Source organism: Heterocephalus glaber, unplaced genomic scaffold, assembly GCF_053883595.1.
Source record: "Heterocephalus glaber isolate CG9 unplaced genomic scaffold, H.glaber_assembly_v1.0 deba00001145, whole genome shotgun sequence".
Lineage (NCBI taxonomy): Eukaryota > Metazoa > Chordata > Mammalia > Rodentia > Bathyergidae > Heterocephalus > Heterocephalus glaber.
Window position 1 is genome coordinate 198,437 of NW_028258202.1, and position 23,517 is coordinate 221,953.

The 23,517-nt window shown below is 38.6% G+C and overlaps 1 protein-coding gene and 1 pseudogene across 2 annotated transcripts in view; both read left to right on the plus strand.

The window, feature by feature from the left end:
* The window catches only part of LOC101720904 (mortality factor 4-like protein 1 pseudogene), a 29,525-nt pseudogene extending 24,906 nt beyond the window's left edge, over window positions 1-4,619 (plus strand). The window contains exons 3-4 of the transcript XR_015451039.1: window positions 2,224-2,285; window positions 2,584-4,619. The product of XR_015451039.1 is annotated as a mortality factor 4-like protein 1 pseudogene (transcript). The remainder of the gene's footprint in view (window positions 1-2,223; window positions 2,286-2,583) is intronic.
* The window catches only part of Taf1 (TATA-box binding protein associated factor 1), a 129,145-nt gene that overhangs the window by 2,165 nt on the left and 103,463 nt on the right, over window positions 1-23,517 (plus strand). The window contains exon 2 of the mRNA XM_087210522.1: window positions 2,224-2,285. The gene's annotated coding sequence lies outside the window, so the exon portion shown is untranslated. The remainder of the gene's footprint in view (window positions 1-2,223; window positions 2,286-23,517) is intronic.

The following is a 23,517-nucleotide window of genomic DNA, read 5'->3' on the forward strand; positions in this document are numbered from 1 at the left end:
ATGGCTGCAATCCCAGCACTCAGGAGGTTGAGGCAGAAAGATCACTGCATGTTCAAGGCCATAGTGAGTTCAAGGCCAGCCTGAACTACATAGCGAGACCCTGTCTCAAAAAACAAAAAACAAACAAAAAAAAAAACCAAAAGGCAAATAATATAATGCGTGGCTCAGAAGAAAATAATTTGCTATGACAAAACAGGGAAACAAAAAATTGAGAGTCTATTACAGACTTTGTGCTTGGTGCCAAAAGCCAAAAATAAAACAAACAAACAAAAAAAGTGGCAAATACCCTGGAGTGGTTACCTCAAAGTTGAATTATACTCTGGGCTTGTTTTAGTTGTAGGTGGAAGGCCTCACAGATCAGAATTGGCTATATATGGGGAGAGAGCTACCCCTACTGGTCTTATATGTGAAGCATACTTTGAAGGCGTTTCATTTATGCGGTATTTGTTTTGCCTATGATGTGGTCCTATTGTAGACTTTAGCTAATAAGACAATAGGATATGGAATGTATCTATTGCCCCAAATTTCCAAGATGAGAAATAAATTCCCAATTTCTTTCAGTAACCAAATAAACAATAACATCTAATTATCCCCTTTCCTCTGTCTTCTGACCCTTGAAAAAGTTAATACTATAGGGTTTGGGCCTGAAATTAGGATAGTAATTAAAACTGTAAAGAAAATGGAGTTGGGCCGGGGATTTAGCTCAGTGGTTCCGCTGCCTGCCTCGCAAGCGCAAGGACCTGAGTTCGATCCCTGGTACCAAAAAAAAAAAAGAAAAAGAAAATGGAGTACTTTGGGTTCTAGAGAGTAGGGCAGTGATATATTGATATAGTATTAATATGGAGATATAAACATGGGCGCTTATAGCTTTTCTTTTGTGTGTGTGTGTGTGTGTGTGTGTGTGTGTGTGATATTGGGAATTGAACCTAGTACCTTTCTTTTATATTTTGAGATAGGGTCTTGTTAAATTGCTGGATTGCCCAGACTGGGCTTAAACTTGAACATTCTGCCTCAGCCTCCCAAAGTGGTGGGATTATAAGTGTGCACCACCATGCCTGGCACAAATATGTTTCTTGCAGATCATCTCTGCTACATTACTTACCCTGAAATACTTGATTCATAAAGTGTGAGTGGTGTTGTGACCTATAGTTTTACTCATAAAATGGAGGCCCCTAATTTGCCTAGCACTGTAACCATATTAGAGAACTTTTGCCTTTCCCCAATAATAGAATAGTACTAAAACAACTAAGATATCAAAGGCTGGGGATGTAGCTCAGTGGCAGAGTATTTGCCTAGCATGTGTGAGGCCCTGGAGTCAATCTCTAGTACCAAAAAACCAAAAATACTGCCGTGTGACAGAGACTAATTAGTATTTCATGTGCTTTCTTTCATTTAACCCTCACATTGAAAACTTGCCCAAGATCACAAAGCTTAGGAAGAGAGAGGACTGCTTTTTTACTCCAAGCAGTCTGACTTCAGAGCCTTGACTTTTAACCACTTCTCTATATGGCAGAGTCTGACTTGCCTATCTTCCTCTCCAGTATTAGGCTTTTCAGGAGTTTTTAGGTTCTCAGGAGTGAATATTCATTTGCTGAGCCTATAGTCACAGATCCAAAGTAAGAGTTGTGTTTCTTTTGTTTCAACCTTGGAAATTTTTTTCTATACTAATGTTTTTGTTTGACATCTCTTTATTAGTGCATATTGGTTATACAGATTAATGGGTTTCATTTTGGCAGATTCATACATACACATAACATAGTTTGATTATTTTCATCCCCATTATACCAATGTTTTTTACATTAGTTACTATTTATTGAGCACCTGCAATATGTTAGCACCTTTGATACAGTACAGAATATCCAGACCTTTATGATAACAATTTAACATACATACCTTGTATATGAATGGTTTTTAATCTTTCTGGGCTCAGGGCCTTTTTTGAGAATCTGATGATAGTTTTGGATCTTCTTTTCTGAAAAATTGACTTATGCATAGTATTGTACATAATCTGAGGTGGCTTCTAGGACCTACTGGAGCCTGTTTTCTAGCAGCTCACAAACTTTAAAATAGGAATTTTTGTGCTACCTAACCTTTCCTAGCTGAGTCTTCTAAGGTGTTAGGGGAATGGGGAGTAATGGGAGGTGTCTGGCCCCTTTCCTCAAGAGATATGTTTATAAAGCATTGGCTCCCTAAATTAACCAAGTATTTCTCTCTTGTATATAGGACTGCAAGGGAAGAATGCCGACAATCAAATATGTGATTGGTTGTAGAAGATGGGGCTGTAGGTAAGACCTGCCTTGTCATCAGTTATACAACAAATGCCTCTCCTGAGGAGTATATCCCCACCATCTTTGATAACTGTAGCACCCAGACATCTGTGGATGGCCAAATTGTTAGCCTGAATCTGTGGGACACTGCTGGCCAAGAGGAATATGACCAACTGCAAACACTGTCCTACTCTTAAGACCAACATTTTTCTCATTTGTTTTTCCATTGGCAACCCATCCTTTTATGCCAATGTGAGGCATAAGTGGCATCCAGAGGTCTCCTATCCTTGCTCCAATGTACCTGTTCTGCTGGTAGGCACCAAAAGGAACCTGCAGAACTACCCTGAGACAATGAAGAAGCTGAAGGAGAAAAGCCTAGTGTCTACAACTCCTCAACAAGGCAGTGCCCTGGCTAAGCAGGTGGGGGCTGTGAAATATCTGGAATGTTCAGCCCTGATGCAGGGTGGGATACATGAAGTATTTTCAGAAGCTGTCTGGGCTGTGCTTCACCCTGCCACAAAAAAGAACACCAAGGGGCAGGGGATTTAGCTCAATGGTGCTGCCACCTGCCTCCCAAGTGCAAGATCCTGAGTTCTATCCCTGGTACCCCCCCAAAAAAAGAACACCAAGAAGTGTATCATCTTAAAGCTTTTGGGTGCTATTTGGGACTGCACTTAAGCAGTATAAGAGGAGATTCCTTTGACATCAGTTGAGAGTGCCAACATGAACCATTTGTCTCTTCCCCTAGAAACCCAAGACTACTAGTTATTCAGCTTTTGGAAGAGTGAAGACAGACTAGTTTGTACATGGCTGCTTTGATCTGAACCTTTTGGAGTAAGTGTGTGTGTGCGTGTGTGTGTGTGTGTGTGTGTGTGTGTGTGTGAGAGAGAGAGAGAGAGACAGAGAGACAGACAGACAGAGAAATGTGTCTGTCTCCCCTGTCAGAGTGGTAAGAGGAGATCCCACTAAGTGCTATCAGTGCTGTTCTGTCCTCTCCTGGCCAGCCCATGGCTAAGTAGAGCAATCTAGTATTGTTCTTGTTAGGTGTTTGCTTTTAAGTCTGATTTCAGCTTTTTCTGCTACATTAACCATCAAGCAAGTGCTTCACCAAAAGACAAGATCACCAGTTTTCAAATCATTGCCTTAGCCAGGTGTGATGGCACACACTTGTAATCCCAGCATTCAAGAGGCTGAGGCAGGAGGATTGCCTTGAATTCAAGGCCAGCCTGAACTGCATAGTGAGACCCTGTCTCAAAAACAAAAACGAAAACAAAAAAAAAAACCAAATTGTTGCTTTAAACCTCATTTTTCATTGTTTCTTTTTCTTTTTTTCTTTTTTTTTTTTTTTTTGAGGCAGGGTCTCGCTATGCAGTTCAGGGTGGCCTTGGACTCGCTAGGTAGTCCAGGCTGGCCTTGACTTGCAGTGATCCTAAGGGTGGCTGGGTTTCAAATACATGGCCTCACTCATGCTAAGTGCTCTACCACTGAGCTACATCCCCAGTTCCTTTTTCTTATTCTTTTTTTTTGGTACCAGGGCTCAAACTCAGGACCTTGAACTTGTGAGGCAGGCCGCGGAACCACTGAGCTAAATCCCCGGCCCGCTTTTTCTTATTCTTGAGATGAGACATTTTTATAAAAATGATTAAACAGTTTTTGATTTTTTTTTTTGGTATCAAGGATCAAACTCAGGACCTTGCACTTGCCAGGCGGGTACAGCGCCTCTGAGCTACATCCCCAGCCCAAGCAGTTTTTCCACAGTTCTGAGAGATAGATGTTCCTTAAGAGGGTTCTATGGTTACATAAGCTCAGGAGACAGCAATTTAAATAAAACTAATTATGTTCCTTTAAGCAGGACTTTATAACTTACCGTGTATATAACATTTCTCAAACTTATTTCACCACTGAACTTTTTTTTCAGAGGGTCCAATATAACCCCTATTAATATCTTTGGTAACACAGTTTCAGAGAAGCTGGGTTAATGGGAACTACCGTAAGAATTCCCAAAGAGGGGGCTATAAAAAACCAAAAGGTATAATATGATCCTGTTCTTTTGATGTTTTTCTCTCATGCATTTGAGACAAATGTTTATCAGTCATGGACTTGTTATTGCTGCTTCAGGAGATGGATTTGGCATTTAGTCATGATAGTGCATCAAAGGTGAGGGTCCCATAATGAGATCTGTTAAGATTCTGCTAGCACCATGAGCCTGGTGATACGGAATTATCGATCCCCAGAAAAGTTATATCTGAGTTTTTCCTTTTTCCTTTCAGGCACTTCCTACTTTAGGAACAGATCACTCAAGGTTAACCCCCTAAATAAAACAAAAACAAAATAAACAAATTGACCTGTCAATCATTGTCTGGGAATTCTGTGCTTTCCTCTGAGAGTCTTCTTCTGTCTCTTATTGTGCTTAGCTGTTCTGAGTGTATGAGACAGTGAGAAAGTGAGACAGTCTCACTTGTTGTCCTTACCACCTCAGTACATCTTCCTATTTATTCATCCCTGAGTGCTTTTTGATTGTTCCAACCCTTGTGATTGCTCCAAGTTCAATCTGTACATCCACACCCTCAGGCTGTCCCCTTTGTGGTGATAAAGGACTTCAAGCTTTGCTAGAGTTGCTCAGCTTGCCATTTCTCAGTGGGCCTCCTTCTCTTTGTCCTCCCTAGTCATGTTTTTTACTTTCGTTTGATATGGAAGGAAAATTTCTTCACTGGGCAAATAGTGGTTGATAACACCACTGTGCACACATACTCCTGCCCTGCCAAATAGCACTGAGTTTTTGAGAATGGGGGAACCGAAGCTATAGGAATGCCATACCTTCCCTTTGCAGTGGGTGAAGTATCTGTGTGGTGATTTGCTCTGTGGTAATCTCCCTGTTGCTCTTTGGTAAGACATGGTCAGAGTAGCCTCAGACTAAGAAACCTCCTGGATAGGGTTGACAAATGAAATACATAATGCTGTGATGAATTTTAACTAAAAATTTTTTTTTCAGTACTGAGGAGTGAACTTGGGTCTTGCATATGCTAGGCAAGTGTTTTACCACTGAGCTACATCCCCAGCCATTTTGATTTTATTTTGAGACAAGGTCTTGCTAAATTGCTCAGGCTGGCCTTGAACTTGCAGTCCTGCCTCAGCCTCCTGAGTAGCTGGGATTACAGGTGTGTGCCACCACACCCAGTCAAATGATTTTTTAGAAATAATTTTTTAGTCATGTTGGGGATCAAACCCAGGGCATTGCACATGCTAAGGAAATGCTTAAGCTACACCTCTGTGGCCCAAGAAAAAAAATGTTTTTTGGAGTTTTCTTTTTTTTTTTTGGTACTGGGGATCAAACTTGGGACCTTGCACTTGCGAGGCAGGCGGCGGAACTACTGAGCTAAGTCCCCAGCCCATGTTTTTTGGTGTTTTGAGACAGGGTCTCACTATGTAGTTCAGGGTGGCCTTGAAGTCACTATGTAATCCAGGCTGGACTCCAACTTGGAGTGATCCTCCTGTCTCAGCCTCCCAAGTGCTGAGATCACAGGCGTGCGCCATCACACACAGATGCATACTGTGTTTTTACTGGATAAATCTGACAACCCTACTCTTGGATAATCTAGAACATAGAAGGCAAACATCAATATTGATAGAATGTAAAAAGTTATATAAAGTTCCCTATTTTCCCTCCTGTCCTTTCCTTTTCTCTCACCATGGACTACAAATATTTTTCTTCACCATACTGTCTACTTCAGTTTTCCACTGGTGTATATTTCTACACCTTCTCAATTGCAAAGTACTGTACCTATCTTTCAGTGCATGACCTGGGGCCTCCTGTGCAGAGTGCCAGGGGTTCTCTATAAAGAGTATGTTAAATGGAAGGTGTAGGTGGCTATCAGGGGCTGATCAGACCCTCAATCACCTGACCAAGGGTATAGCACCAGATAACGAAAGACAAGACAAAACCTTTACTGTACAAAGGGGGCCAAGGATGGTCAAAGTTCTTATCAGGCTAAGATACTGTCTTCTGAAGCTTGTCACTATTGAATGCACAGCTTCTTGAGGAGGTAAAGGGCAGTGCAAGGAACAGTGGAGTGGAGAGCACTGACACAAGCAGAGTCCTAGCAACAAAGGAACAAGACATTCTAGCAAGAACAGATCATTGATTAATGGGAAATTTGGTTTTTCCCATAGATTAATTTTTGCTTCTAAAGAAGTTTTGTGTACGTGTCATGCTGCCCTTAGCTGCACTATTGTTTTGCCATCCAAGACATCACAGCGTCACGGATCATTGAGACCTCTGCTGTAACCCATGGTGTGGGGAATTGTTCTGTTCCCACACACCAACTGCTGGCTCTTCAGGCAAGCCACTGTGGGCTAATAGGCAAACTCAGACTTTTAGTATGAAAAGCCAACTTATAAATTTGCAGCTCACTCAGGGTGGTCTCCATCAGGTGGCCCTACAACTAAGGTCTAGTAACAGTTTGGAGCTGCTACTACAGTAGTGTGACTATAGGAGTCAACTGGTCTGTGGATGGGTTTTCCCACACAGGCAGCCAAATGAAAGCACGTTGCCCAAATGTATTTCTCTAGTCTCAGGATGCTTCAATCAAATGCTGCTTGGGATGCTTATAGGACTGTGTGACTGAAAGGGCCTAGAAACATGGCTGCTACCTATTTAGGTACTGTCATCTTTTTAAGTGAATTGTTATTTAATAGTGCCTCCTGCTCCTCCTCTGCCTGGCAAATTTCCAAATGTAAGCCTAGATTTTGTTTGGGCAAACTCGTTTCCTCTAATAAATGGAGGTATGATCCCCAAGTCTACTGGGAGTCCAGTTTATATTGAATGGATTTTGTTTATATTGAACTGATTTTGAACCAACCCTCTTAAAATAAGTTTGTAGGTTTGCTGACGCTTGTCACAGAAAAAGAATTTTTAGGATGCACCAGTAAAAGAGACATGAGGGTTTTTTTGTTTTGTTTTTGGTACCAGGGATCAAACTCAGACCTTGTGCTTGCAAGGCAGGCAGTGGAACCACTGAGCTAAATCCCTGGCCCGACATGAGGGGTTTTTTTACAGAGATATAGGACACACTCAAGAGTGGAGTGTGGGTGCTTAGAGAAATGAACCATGTTTTAAACCAGAGTAAGGTACAGTTAAAGCTGTCTTTTTTTTTTTTTTGTACCGGGGATCGAACTCAGGACCTTGTTCTTGCGAGGCCGGCAATGGAACCACTGAGCTAAATCCCTGGCCCTGTCTTTTTTTCTTTTTTTTTGAGATAGGGTCTTGCTATGTAGTCCAGGCTGACCTCAAACTCATGGTGATCCTCCTGCCTCAGCCTTCCTGGATTGGGATTACAGGTGTAAGCCACCACACCTGGCCTTAAAGGCTGTTTTTAAAATGGGTGATCTAGGCTATGTATTTTCACTGTCTGCCAGGTTACAGTGCAAACCATCTACATTGGGTTTGAAGTAGAGATCTATGTTTGAAGTTAAGATATTCTGTCTCCAATGCAGCTGCTTTCTGGACTGGAGAAAAGGGCAATTTGCAGGTGAAAAGGGTCTAGTGCCAGAGAATTTATAAGTTATTGTAAAAAGGCCTTTAAGGTCCTGAGTTCGATCCCTGTACCAAAAAAAAAAAAAAAGCCTTTAAGAATGTAACATTCTGTAAGGATGGAAGGAGGAATGTCACAGGCTAGAGTGGCCTCTGAAGCAGGAAAAGAGCTTGTCTTGAAGCTGCAGGTTTTTTCAAAGTACAATTTTAAAATCTCAATTATTTTGGTCTCTTTTTTACCTAGTTTTATTATTATTTTTAAAATCTTACCTCATTTTTCTCCCTGAGAGTTTGGTCTCATAGTTTTAAAGGATTATAGAAGGCCAATGGTCTGACTTTAGTAACTATTTTAGGCTATTAGTAACTATTTTAGGAGGAAGGGCGTTGATCTAGTCTAGCCAGGGACTGAAAGTCTTGTTTTGACTGATCTAAAGGAGACCTAGGAATATTGAATTTATTTTTTGAAGAACTATTGATATAGGAATGATATTGGACCTCCAAATGATATAGGGGAAATACTATAACTTGCACCCTGTTAGATGTCAGATATACTGAGTTCGTGTTCCCCCAAATTGAAGAATGAATTCTAAGGAACAACAAAGGTTAAGAGTAGGAAATATTACTGTAGCTTTAGAAGAAGTCTTAAAATTAGGTACTAAACGTCCTCCAACACTGTTTTTTTTTTAAACTTTTCTAGGTCCTTTGTACTCCTACATAACTTTTAAATTTCAATATCCAATTCTTCATTTACAGCAAGTATACACAGACCTGAATTTTTATATATACCTTGTCTTTTCTAATCCTGCTAAATTCAAATACAGGTTCTAGGGGATCCTAGAGATTTCTTAGTATTTTCTCTGTAGATGATCATTTCATCTACATAGAAAGATTTTTGCTTCTACCTTGCCAATCCTATCCTAGTTGTGTCATTTTATTGCCAGACTATTTTGGTGGGGACTAGGTTTCAAAGTTTAATGGACAGATAAAGAGTAAGCATATCTGCCCTTGTTCCCCACCTTATGGAGAAAGCATTGTATCTTCTCCATTCATACAAGGCGTTCTCGCTGGAAGTATGGAGTACATGTCTTTAATCTGTTGAGAAGTTTCTGTTCTACTTCTAGTCTCCTGATAGCTTTTACCATGAACAGCTGTAGAATTTAGTCCAATACTTTTTCTCCAACTAGTGACAGGATCATATGGCTTTTTCCTTTCCTCTGTTAAAATGATGACCTTTGGGGGTGGATCTTCCAATGCTGAACCAACACTGCCATCCCTATAATAAAACCACTTTCTACATACTGCCAGATCTGACTTCTAATAGTTTGTTTTGTTAAACAAATTTCTATCTATATTCATACTTTTTTCTTCTATTATCTTTATCCAGTTTTAGTATTAGCACAATGTTGAGTTCCTAAAATAAGGGGAGAAGTGTTCCTTCTTTTTTCTGCTTTGTTTGATATAATTTATCAGTTAAAATGTATATGAGCCTGTTGTTGTCATATAGGTAGGTTTTCAAGCTAGGACTATACTTTCTTTAATAGGTGCTATTCAAATTTTATATTTCCTCCAGAGTTAGTTTCATTAATTTGTCTTCCAAGGTACTTCTTAGAAGTTGTCAAATTTATTTCAAAAAAGATTTTTGTAATATGCTTTCTATATCCTTTTAAATTCTATAAAATCTGTGGTAATGTCTCCTAGATCTTGATATTATAATTTAAAAAATGTATAATCGATATTGTGTAATAGGAAGAAAAGGTCTAAAGGACCAGCGGAAATGGGAGGGGTAGGGGAAAGGAAAAAAGGGAAAAGAAAAAATATGAGAAAAGGAAAAAAATGGAAACAAAGTCTTTGCAAATAGGGAAGGGTGGAGGGGGTGAAGGGAGGGCAAGGGAAGGGGAAAAAGATAACCAAGATACTCATGTAATGGTACAAGATCCCAACAATGAATGTAACTGTATTTTATACCTAAAATGTACCAATAAACTTAATGGAAAAAAAAAGAATAGGAAATATTTATTGAGAGATTTTAGCTCCCGAGAGGCAGAAGGGGTCCCAAATGGGTGGCCAAGGACCCCACTTTTCAGGGGAAGTTTTATAAAGCACAACCATGTGAGTACAATGTGGGTTAAAGCTATGATCAACCAATAAGGTTACAAGTATAGTCGCTTAGGTAATAGTGATCCAGTGGGGGAACAAGTCTCCTAAGTGTACATGGAAAGAGCAAAGACTTTTTCTAGGAAATAATGGGTCTGGAGGTCTTGGTCACCCACCGAGGTGACTGATGTCTATCCAGACTTCATTAGACCAGGTGTTACCACTTATCTCATCCCTTGGGGAAGTATGCAGGCCTGGCCGTTTTGTCTTTTTCTTGAGGTCTGGCCTCGAACTGATGCACCTCCAGTCAAAGTTGTAATGTGTTTTTATCTTTTGTGCTGACTCTCTTGAGGGCCCAGCCTTATCTGACTGCCTATAATATTTCTACCTAACTTAGCTTCCTGTAATACTATCATCGTTTAACAGTCTAAAAATGAGGGCAAGGACATATGAGACATTAGCTCACAACAACAATGAATCATGTAACAGACCAGAATTTTTTTCCCTTTTTTTTTTTTTACCAGGGATAGAATCAGGACCTTGTGTTTGCCAGGCAGGCACAACACCATTGAGCTACATCCTCGGCCCCAGACAAGAATTTTAATGTCTATAATCATAGCCAGAAAAATGAGGAATTTTTTTTTACCAGGTTGTTTTAGGGATCCAGGACATTAGCCAGTTATCATGTTGCGGAATTTAAGAGACTGGAGAGACCACTAGGACACAGGAGGATTTTATTTTAGGTGAACACCAGCCCAATGGACTTGTGTCTAGAGGTTGAGCCCAGAACAAAGGAAAGGCTCCAGTTTTATACATTTGGTTTGAGGGGGTGGTCTTTCTAGTGGTGAGAAACTTGGGGGAGGGGCGAATGAGGTTACAGAAATGAGACAAAGCAGTTAAAAGCAACTAATAACTTAGCCTTGAAGGAAAACAGAGCCTTATGAATCTTGTGAGAACAAGATGACATAAACTTTGCTTACAGGACATAGTTGCCAATTACAAGGAGTTACAGCTGTGTGTGTGTGTGTGTGTGTGTGTGTTTGTGTGTTTGTGTGTGTATGTATGATCTGAGGAGGAACTGCCCAAGGCTGGGAAAAAAAACTTGTTTTCAAGTCCTGCTTTAATTAAAGCTTATGGCAGAGTCTGACATTGTACCGATTTGTGAACATAGATCATGTCATGTAGAGGACACATTTGTAGAGTTATCAGGAATTTACACACAACATTTTGTTTGGATAATAGCACACATTTTACCTTGTGTTATCATATCTAGGGCCATTTGATTTTGTAGAATAGCTTTTTAACAATCATTCTTATTTTTTATCATTTTTATTTTTGAATTTAATAATGAAATATCCTCTTTGGGTATAGTTAGTAAGAGACTTTATGTGCCATATTATATTTTTAAGTCTTATTTGTGGGAAAAAGATAGTGGCCAGATGATTGTATCAGTGAAAAATTGATCTTTTTTTTTTTTTTCTGGTACCAGGGATCGAACTCAGGACCTGTGCTTGCAAAGCACCTGTGGCACCACTGAGCTAAATCCCTGGCCCTATCAGTGGAAAACTGATACGGTCTATGATGTCTCAAGACTGGGAGGTTAGCTGGTTGATTTAAGTTTTAACCTAGTACCCTTGGACCTATGGATATCTATGTATCTGTGTATCTATCTAGTTTTTTGAGACAGGGTCTCAGTATGTTCAGGATGGCCTTGAACTCACTATGTAGCCAGGCTGGCCTCGAACTTGCATTGGTCCTCTTTAGTGCTCTTATAAAACTGGGAAACAGTGTTAATGACTGTGTATGGACTTATTACCCAATATATAAGTGTATCTTATTTATATAGCAAAATGTTTAATTAAAACCAATAGTTAGATTAAATTTTAAATGGCAGGACCAAAATTTGGCAGGACCAAATTTAAAGAGATATCAAGACATTTGACCACTTTGTTTAATTTTTAGATATATATTATGTAAAAGAAAGCATTTAATTATTTTGTATGTATTAAACTTATGTAGTCTTAATTCTATATAAATTTAAAGCTAAAAAACAAAACCTTAAAGCTTAGACTCATGGCATCTTTTTTTTTTTGATGTACCTTTAATCTCCCCCTCCCCCATACTGGAGATTGAACTCAGGACCTTGCGCTTTCAAGGCAGGTGCAGTGTCACTGAGCTAAATCCCCAGCCCTTGTCATTGTTGTTTTTGAGATGGGTGTCTTTCTCACCTGTACATGATACATCCCACCTTTTTTTTCCCATTCCCTCCCTCCCTCCCTTCAAGCCCTCTCCTCTCCCTAGATACAAAAGCTTTGTTTCCATTTTTCCTTCTATTTTCACTTTTTTTGTCCCTTCCCTTCTTTGGGGGTCCCTTCCTTTCTTTCTCCCTACGTCCACCCTTGTTCCCTTCCCATTAGAACATTTTCTTCCCATTTCCCAATATCTATTATACACTTTAGTCCTTATTTCCACTTTTGATTTCTCACACCAGACAATGTAGTATTTAAACATGTGTGTCCAGTTTATTTTATTAAGAGTATGGTCTCAAGGTGCATCCACTTAGCTATAAGTGTCTCAAGTTCACCCTTCTTTATGGAAGAGTAGTACTCTATTTAAAAAAAAAAACACATCTTTATCCATTTGTTGGATGATGGGCATTTGGGCTGTTTCCAAGATTTAGCTATTACAAAATGTGCCACTATAAACATGGGTGAGCATATATTGCTGTGGTAGGATGCTTTTAATTTTTTCAGGAAGATACCAAGAAGGGGAATAGCTGGGTTAAATGGAACCTCTAGTTTTAGTTTTTTGTTTTTTTTGGTATTGGGGATCGAACTCAGGACCCTTTGCTTGTGAGGCAGGCATGGCACCACTGAGCTAAATCCCTGGCCCTCTAGTTTTAGTTTTTTGAAGAATCTCTACACTGATTTCCACAGTGGCTGCACCAGTCTACACTCCCACCAACAGTGGAGAAAGGTTCCTTTCTCCCCACAGCCCCTCCAGTATTTGCTATTGGTTGATCTCTTGATAATAGCCATTCTTTCTGGAGTGAGATGGAATCTCAACATTATTTTAATTTGCATCTCTTGAATGACCAGTGATGTTGAACACTTTTTCATATATTTATTTGTTGTTTCCATTTCTTCATCTGAGAAATATCTATTCATTTCAGATGCCAATTTTTGGATTGGGTATTTAAGTTTGGGGGGTCAGATTTTTTGAGTTCTTTATACTAGATAGTAGTCCTCTCTCTGAGGAATAGCTGGTAAAATTTATTTCCTACACTGTGGGTCGTCTCTTCACTCTGTTGGTGGTTTCTCTTGCTGTGCAAAAGCTTTTTAATAAGATGAGATTCGACTTGCTGATTTGTTGTGATAGTTCCTGTATGACTGATGTAGTCTTTGCTTATGCCAATGTCTTTGAGAGTCCTATCTATTCTAACTAGCAGATTGTGTTTATGTTTTAATATTTAGATTTTTGATGCATTTCAATTTTAGATAAGTGCATGGTGAAAGATATGGCTCTAGTTTCAATTTTTGGCATGTGGAAAGCCAGTTTTTCTGGCACCATTATTAAAGAGGCTGTCTTCCAGTAAAGGTATCTGGCTCCTTGTCAAAGATAAGGTGGCTGAGTGGGTCTGGAGGTGTTTCTGCATCTTCTCATCTGTTCCATTGATCCTTAGGTCTGTTGTTTTGGGTTTTTTTGCCAGTACCATATTGTTTGTTTTTTGTTTTTTGGTACCAGGGATTGAACTCAGGACCTTGTCCTTGTGAGGCAGGCAGCAGCACCACTGAGCTAAATCCCTGGCCAGTACCATGCCATTTTGGGGGGTTTTTTGGTACCAGAGATCAAACTCGGGTCCTTGCACTTGTGCAGCAAGCGGCGAAACCACTGAGCTAAATCCCCGGCCCTGTGTATTACATTTATTGATTTGCATATGTTGAACCAGCCCTGCATCCCTGGGATGAATTCAACTTGGTCATGGTGTATAACCTTCTTGATAATTTGCTGCATTCTGTTTGGCAGTATCTTATTGAGGATTTTTGCATCTATGTTCATTAGGGATATTGGCCTGTAGTTGTCTTTTTTGGTTGCATCCTTTTCTGGTTTTGGTATCAGGGTAATGCTTGCTTCCAGGAATGAATATTGGAGTATTCCTTCCCTTTCAATTTCATTAAAGAGTCAGAGAAGTAGCAGCAGTAGATCTTAAATTTCTTGTAGAAGAAAAAAAGTGAAAATAGAAGAAAAAATGGAAACAAAGCTTTTGTACATAGGGAGGGGAGGTGGCTTGAGGGGGAAATGGGATAACATAAAAATAAATAAATTTCTTGTAGAATTCAGCAGTGAATCTGTCAGGGCCTGGGCTTTTCTTTGTTGTTAGGTTTTTAATAACATCTTTAATTTCATTGGGAGGCCAACCCACTTTCCAGCCCCCCTTCTGTCTCTCTTAGACAGAAGTTATCTTTCTATCAATAAATTCTTCCTACTCTTAAAAAAAATTTCATTGGCTGATATTGGTTTATTTAGAATTCTTGACTCACTTTTGGTAATGCATATGTGTCTAGGAATCTGTCCATTTCTTCTGTGTTTTCTATGTTATTAGAATACAAGTTCTTTTTTTTTTTGTATCCGGGATAAAACTCAGGACCTTGGGCTCTCAAGGCAGGCTCGGTACCACTGAGCTACAGCCCGGGCTCTCAGAATACAGGCTCTTGAAGTAGTTATTGATGATCTTCTGGATTTCTGCAGGATCTGCTGTGATTTCACCCTTTTTATTCCTAATTGCATGGATTGTATTTCCTTTTTTTATTTTTTATTTTGGTACTGGGGATCAAACTCGGGACCTCACGCTTGCGCGGCAGGCGCCGGAACCACTGAGCTAAATCCCCAGCCCTTCTTTCCTTTTTTTGATAAGGTTGGTGTGTTACTTTTCTCTTGTTGCTGAGATAAAATACCTGATATTCAAGTTAAAGGAGAAAGAGTTTATTTAGCTCACAGTTTGTAAAGATTTTAGTCCATAATTGGCTGGCTCCAAGACAGAGTGGCTAGGGGCAACAGTTTGGAAGACAGCAAAAATAACAAAAGAAGCAGGAGGGGCATCTCAGAGGAGAAACAGGTCATGGTGCACACAAGGTAGCAAAAGCAATAAGGATATTAACAGAGTCTCCTGCCCCTTTTATCTTATTCAGACTACTTAGCACAGGTAGCACTCATGCCCTTAATCCTGGTGCCCTCTGTCCTAGCCCCACCATGAATCAATTACACACTCTAGATTCAGCCATCTCTGAGAGAGCATGGGGCTTTGGGGGGACATCTAAACACAAGCCATAGCAGTTGGCTAAGGGTTTGTCAATTTTATTTAATTTTTCTTTTTTGGTACCGGGGATTGAACTCGGGTCCCTACGCTTGCGCAGCAGGTGACAAAACCACTGAGCTAAATCCGCAGCCCTTATTTAATTTTTCAAAGAACCAACTCTTTGATTCATTGATTCTTTGTATTATTTTCTTAGTGTACATTGCATTAATTTCTGCTCTGATCTTTATAATTTCCTCTCTTTTATGAGCTTTGGGTTTGACTTGCTCTTTTTTTTTCTTTTTCTAGAAGCTTAAGGTTCAACATTGTTGTTTATTTTAGCCCATTCTATTTTCCTGATGTGGATATTCAATTTCTCTCCTAGGATTGCTTCATTGCATCCCAGAAGTTCTGGTATGTTGTAACGGCATTATTGTTTAATTGTAGAAATTGTCTGATCTCTTCTTTAATTTCATCTTTGACTTGGTTTTTCAGAAGGGTGTTATTTACTTTCCATGTGTTTATGAAGTTCTTGTGGTTTCTTTTGCCATTGGTTTCACTACATCCTTGTAAAGGGAACAATCCAAGAGGAAGAGATAACAATCATAAATATATATGTACCCAACTATATAAAACAAATATTAACAGACATGAAAAATCAAAGCACTGATACAGTTGTAATATGGGCCCTCAATACCCCTACTCTCACAAATAGATCAACTAGACAAAAAAAATGAAATATTAGAACTGAACCTGACATTTGAACAAATGAGCTTACAAGGATATAGTGGCCTTCTTTACTTCTCTTAATCAATCTTGGCTTGAAATCCACTTTGTCTGCAAATAGAATAGCTACCCCTGCTTTCTTCCATGTCCCTGTCACATGAAGTATTGTTTTTCATCCTTTGACTTTCAGTCTATGAATTTCTTTTTGAATTAAACATGTTTCTTGTATGCAGCATATTGTTGGATCTTACTTCTTGATCCATTCTGTCAGTCTGTTTCTTTTGATTGATGAATTGATACCATTAACATTGATGGTTATAACTGATGACTTATCCCTGTCATGTTATTTTCCTGTTGTTGGCTCCCTTTTTTCCTCTTCTTTTCAATTTCTTGCCTTGCCTGGTAGATTCACTCTGTTAGGGTTCATGGAGTTGTAATCCTTGTTATCTTGTTCTAGAATATCCTTCAGAACACTTTGAAGTGCTGGTTTGGTGGTCATGAATTTCTTCAGGTGTTCTTTGTCATAGAAGTATCATATTTCTCCATCAATTTTGAAAACTAGTTTTATGAGAGAACATCAATCTGAGGTGGAAATTGTTTTCCTTTAGGGCTTGAAATATTTCACTCCAAGCCCTCCTTGACTTGAGGGTTTGTGTTGAGAGGTCTGCTGTGAATCTGATGGAGTTTCCTTTATAGGTGACTTGTTTCTTTTCTCTAACAGCTTTTAATATTCTGTTCTTGTGTTGAATTTTTGGAATCTTGACTATGATATGCCTTGGGGAAGATTTTTTTTTTATCACGGCTAATTGGAGTTCTATATGCCTCACTTATCTGCATATCAAATTGTTTTTCCCTGTTTGGAAAGTTTTCTGCCATTACTTCTGTGAACAGGTTTTTTTATGTCATTTGCATTATCTCCTGCTTTTTCATTGACTCTGATCAATTTTATGTTATTCTTCTTTGCATCATCTAGCAACTGCTGGATTGATTTCTCATATTCCCTGGCTATTTTTAAGACATCTTTTTTTTCTTGATCAATAACTGGAATCCTGTCTTCTATATCTGATATTCTGTCCTCACATTGGCTCATTCTGCTGTGTATGCTTTCAATGGAGTTTTTAATCTCCTGGATATCTGTTTGAATCTGTTTCATGGATTCCATTTCTTTCCTTTGCTGGGTGTTTGTGGTTTCCATCATTTTCCATAGCTCCTCTATTTTTTTTATCTGTCTGCTCTAGAGTATCTAAGCATGTCTTTCATTCTGGTCACCATCTCTGAGAAATTATTTCTGCTTTGATTTTTTTCTAGAGCCTCACTCATGTGTTTTCTTACTTCCACTGTTACCACTTCAGAGAATCCAGATGGGTGGTTTTCAGATTGTTCCACCTCATTGTCCCCCTTGGGTTTTCCTCTGGTGAGCTGAAAGTCTGGGGGGTTGCATCTTGTTTATGTGCCTTCTCATTTTCTATTTTTTTTATGTTCAATTCTTGGGTTGCTTATAAATTGCTTATGGTGAGTAGCTTTAATACCAGTATTCTGAAACCTTAGGAAATGACTACATCTCAGAGGTCTCTTCTAGGTGCAGTTGGCTTTTGGGTTTAGAGTCTGTTGCAGGATCCTACCTCTTCAATTTATTTATTTATTTATTTTTACTTAAATTCTTTTATTGGTACATTTTAGGTATACAATACATTTACATTTATCTTTGGGTGCCTGTACCTGTACATGATATATCTTGGTTCTTATTTTTTCCCCATTACCTTTGTGCCCTTCTCTATTTACTTACTTCGTTTCCATTTTTTTTTCTTTTCTCATAATTTTTCCTTTCCATTCTTTCCTTTCCCCATCTCCTCCCACCACCCCTACCCTTTTGGACCTTTTCCTATTTCAAAGTATCAATTATTAGTTATTAATCCTTTTAGTCCTTATTTACACTATCAGTTTCTCACACTAGAGAAACTATTTGGTATTTACACATGTATGTCCTATTTATTTCACTTAAGAGTAGAGGCCATACTCTAAAAATTGAAAAAGAGAAATTGAAAGTGTAAATAAGGATGAAAATGATTCAAATGAATAATTGATAATTTGAAATAAGAAAAGGTCCAAGGGTTTGGGGATGGTGGAAGGGAAAGAAAAAAAATATGAGAGAAAAAAATAGAATCAAACTCTGTGTAGATAGGGAAGGGTGGAGGGGGTGAAGGGTACACAGGTAATGGGATAAAAAATAAAAACTAAGATGCATCATGTTCTGGTACAAACAACCAATGATAAATGTAAATGGATTTTATACCTAAAATGTACCAATAAATATATATACATATATTTTTAAAAAGTATGGCCTCAATATGCATCCATTTAGCTATAAATGACTCTAGTTTCTCATTCTTTATGGCTCAGTAGTACTCCATTTTATAAAAAAACCCACATCTTCTTTATCCAGTTTCCAGTTGATGGGCACTTGGGCTGTTTCCAAGCTTTAGCTATTACAAACTGTGCCACAATAAACAAGGGTACACATATATCTCTGTGGTATAATTCTTTTAATTCTTTTGGGAAAATGCCCAGCAGGGAAATAGCTGGGTCAAATGGGACCTCCAGCCCTAGTTCTTTGAGGTATCTCCACACTGATTTCCATAGTGGTCGCACCAGTCTGAACTCCCACCAACAATGGAGAAGGGTTCCTTTCCCTCCATACCCCCACCCAGCATTTGTTATTGATTGATTTCTTGATAGCAGCCACTCTTTCTGGGGTGAGGTGGAATCTCAGTGTTGTTTTCATCTGCACCTCTTGAATGACCAGTGATGTTGAACATTTTTTCATATGTTTATTTGCTGCTTTTACTTCTTTGTCTGAGAAATGTCTGTTCATTTCAGATGCCCATTTTTGAATTGGGTCTTTGAATTTGGGGGGTCTGATTTTTTTCAGTTCTTTATATATTCTAGATAGCCCTTTGTCTGAGTTACAGCTGCTAAAAATTTTTTCCCATATTGTAGGTTGTCTGTTAGTTCTGTTGGTGGTTTCTCTTGCAGTGTAGAAGCTTTTTAATAAGATGAAATCCCACTTGTTGATTCTTTCTGCTAGTTCCCATGCTACTGAGGTTTTGTTCATAAAGTCTTTTCCTATGCCAATATCTTCAAGAGTCCTACCTAACTTATCTTCCAGCAAGTTTAGTGTTTCTGTCTTAATATTTAGATCTTTAATCCACTTAGATCTTAGTTTAGTGCATGGTGAGAGATATGGGTCTAGTTTTAATCTCTGACAGGTTAAAATACAGTTTTTCTAACACCATTTATTAAATAGGCTATCTTTCCTCCAATGAGGGTGGTTGACTCCTTTGTCAAAGATGAGGTGGCTGAGTATGTCTGAAGTTGTTTCTGCATCTTCTAATCTATTCCACTGATCCTTGGGTCTGTTTCTTTGCCAGTACCATGCTGTTTTTATCACAGTAGCTTTGTAGTATAGCTTCAAGTTGGGTATTGTGATACCCCCAGCCATGTCCCTGTTGCCCAGAATTGCTTTTGCTATTCTAGGTTTCTTCTGGTTCCAAATGAATTTTTGTATTGTCTTCTCTAGCTCTGTGAAGTATATTGTTGGAATTTCAATTGGCATTGCATTAAATCTACATAGCAGTTTTGGAAGTATGGCCATTTTCACTATATTGATTCTTCCTACCCAGGAACAAGGGATGTCTTTCCATTTTCTTATATCCTCCTTGATCTCCTTTTTCAGGGTGCTGTAGTTTTCAGTGTAGAGGTCTTTTGCTTCCTTTGTTAGATTGATTCCTAGATATTTCAATTTTTTGGATGCTATTATAAAAGGAATTATCTCCCTAATTTCTCTCTCAATGAGTCTGCTATTTGTGTATAAGAAGGCTATTGTTTTTTGAGTGTTGACCTTATATCCAGCTACTTTACTGAATCTGTCAATTAAGTCTAGAATTCTTTTGGTGAAGTTTTTTGGGTCTTCTATGTAAAGTATCATATCATCAGCAAATAATGACAGTTTAACTTCTTCCTTTCCTAACTTTATTCCTTTTATTTCTTTCTCTTTTCTAATTGCTGTGGCTAATGTTTCCAGAACTATATTGAACAGGAATAGTGATAGTGGGCATCCTTGTCTTGCTCCTGATTTTAGCATGAAAGTTTTCAGTTTTTGACCATTTAGTATGATGTCGGCTGTTGGTTTTTCATAGATAGCCTTAATCAGGTTTAGATAAAGACCTTCTATTCCAGTTTTCTGTAGGGTTTTTATCATGAATGGGTGTTGGATTTTGTCAAATGCCTTTTCTGCATCTATTGAGACGATCATATGGTTTTTCTCTTTGACTCTGTTAATATAGTGTATTACATTTACTGATTTACGTATGTTGAACCATCCTTGCATCCCTGGGATAAATCTGACTTGGTCAGAGTGTATGATCTTTTTTTTTTTTTTTCTGTGGTACCGGGGATCGAACTCGGGTCCTTGTGCTAGCGCAGCAGGTGGTGAAACCACTGAGCTAAATCCCCGGCCCAGTATGATCTTCTTGATGACCCTCTGTATTCTTTTTGCCAGTATCTTGTTGAGGATTTTTGCATCTATGTTCATTAGGGAGATTGGCCTGTAGTTCTCTTTTTGGGTTGGGTCTTTCCCTGGTTTTGGAATCAAAGTCACACTTGCTTCCAGAAATGAGTTTGGAAGCCTTGCTTCCATTTCAATTTCCTTGATGAGTTTAAAGAGTAATGGCATTAGTTCTTCCTTAAATGTCTTGTAGAATTCAGCAGTGAAGCCATCAGGACCTGGGCTTTTCTTTGTTGGTAAATGTTTTATTATATTTTCAATTTCACTGATTGTAATTGGGGTGTTTAGAATTTCTATATCTTTTTCATTTAACTTTGGCAATTCATATGTATCTAGGAATCTGTCCATTTCTTCTGTGTTTTCCATTTTATTAGAGTACAGGTTCTTGAAGTAGGTATTGATGATCCTCTGGATTTCTGCTGGTTCTGTTGTGACTTTCCCTTTTTTGTTCTTAATTGCGTGGATTTGAGTCTTTTCTTTCCTTTTTTTGATAAGGTTGGCTAAAGGTTTATTGATTTTATTTATTCTTTTGAAAAACCAACTCTTTGATTCATTAATTTTTTGTATCGTTCTCTTAGTCTCCATTGCATTGATTTCTGCTCTGATCTTTATAATTTCTTGTTTTGTGCAGGCTTTGGGTTTGTTATTCTCTTCTTTTTCTAGGAGTTTGAGGTTCTGCATTAGGTTATTTATCTGAGTTCTCTCTGTTTTCCTAATATGGGCATTCACTGCTATGAATTTCCCACGTAGAACTGCTTTCATTGTGTCCCATAGATTTCTAAATGTTGTACTGGCATCATCATTTACTTGTAGAAACTGTCTAATTTCTTCTTTAATTTCCTCTGTGACCCATTGGTTGTTCAGTAGGGTGTTATTCAATTTCCAGGTGTTTGTGGGAGTTTTGCAGTTTCTCATGTTATTGATCTCCAATTTTATTGCACTATGGTCTGATAATATGCAGGGGGTAATTTCAATTCTTTTACATTGACTTAGACATGTCCTGTGAGCTAGCATGTGGTCTATTTTGGAGAATGACCCGTGTGCAGCTGAAAAGAATGTGTATTCTGATTTCGTGGGGTGGAACACTCTGTAAATATCTATTAAGTCCATTTGTTCAATAGCTTGCTTCAGTTCTAGAATTTTGTTGTTAATTTTTTGTCTAGATGATCTGTCTATTTATGATAGTGGGGTATTGAGGTCCCCCACTACAACTGTATTAGTGCTTATTTGGTTTTTCATGTCCATTAATATTTGTTTTGTATAGTTGGGGGCATTCGTATTCGGTGCATATATATTTAGGATTGTCATCTCTTCCTCTTGGATTGTTCCCTTCACAAGGATGTAATGACCATCTTTGTCTCTCTTAATTAGTTTTGGTTTGAAATCTACTTTGTCTGCAAATAAGATTGCTACCCCTGCTTTTTTCTGGGTTCCTGTCACGTGGAGAGCCGTTTTCCATCCCTTTACCTTCAGTCTATGAATTTCCTTTTGAGTTAGGTGTGTTTCTTGTATACAGCATATTGCTGGGTTTTGCTTCTTAATCCATTCTGTCAGTCTACTTCTTTTGATTGGTGAATTGAGGCCATTAACATTGATAGTTATAACTGAGAGATATTGACTCATCCTTGTCATGATGTTTTACTGTTGTTGGCTCTTATTTCTTTTCCCCCCTTTCCCTTTAGTTTTTTCCCTTGTCTGGTGGCTTCCCTCTGTTGAGCCTTGTGGAGTTGTAACCTTCGTTGCCTTTTTCTAGGATATTGCTTAGAATTGTTTGGAGTGCTGGTTTGGTGTTCATGAAATTTCTCAGGTGTTCTTTGTCATGGAAGTATCTAATTTCCCCATCAATTTTGAAAGAGAATTTTGCAGGATACAACAGTCTAGGTTGGAAATACGTCACTCCAGGCTCTCCTTGACTTGAGGGTTTGTGTTGAGAAGTCTGCCATGATTCTGATGGGCTTTCCTTTATAGGTGATTTGTTTCTTTTCTCTAACTGCCTGTAGGATTTTGTTCTTCTGTTGGGTTTCTGGGATCTTGACTATTATATGTCTAGGTGCAGATTTTTTTGATCATGGCTGGGCGGAGTTCTATATGCCTCACTTTTCTGTATGTCCAACTCTCCCCCTCTGTTTGGGAAGTTTTCTACTATTACTTTTGTGAACAGTTTTTTATGTCAATTGTACTTTCTCCTGTTTTTTCATGGACTCCTATCAGTCTTATGTTATTCTTCTTTGCATCATCTAGCAGCTGTTGAATTGATTTCTCATGGTCCCTTACTATTTTTAAGAAATCTCTGTTTTCATGGTCCTTCAGTGCAATCCTGTCTTCTATATCTGATATTCTATCTTCAGATTCTCTTAATCTGCTCTGCATGCTTTCAATGGAGTTTTTAATCTCCTGAATATCTGTTTGAATCTGTTTCATGGATTCCATTTCTTTCTTATGTTGGGCGATCATTGTTTCCATTTCTTTCTTATGCTGGGCATTCATGGTTTCCAGCATGTTTCTGAGCTCATCTATTTTATTTTATCAGTTTCTGTTCTAGAGCCTCTAATCATGTCTTTCACTCTGCTCACCATCTCTGTAGTTATCTGGGAGATTATTTCTGCTTTGAATTTTTCTAGAGCCTCATTCATCTGTTTTGTTACTCCCTGTGCTATCAGTTCAGGGTGTCCAGGTGGTTGATTATCAGACTTTTGCACATTTCCCCCAGAAATTGCCTTTTGGGGGGTGGAAGTCTGGGTTTGTGACTTGCTTAAAAGCCTTCTCATTTTTGTTTTTGGTACTGTCCCTGGTTTAGTTCCTGGGTTGATATTATGAAGTTGTTTATTGTAAGTATCTTTGTTGATCTATTTAAAACCCTTATGGAATGATTGCTTCTCAGAGGTGTCTTCCAGATATAGCTGGTCTTTAGGTTTTGAGTCTCTAATGACTCTGAGGCTATCTCATTTTCATTATACTAGGAAGGACAACTGTTTAGATCAATCACAACACCTTAGCCTAAGTCATGCAATCAGCAACACCATAGCATCAAGTACCTCTTAAA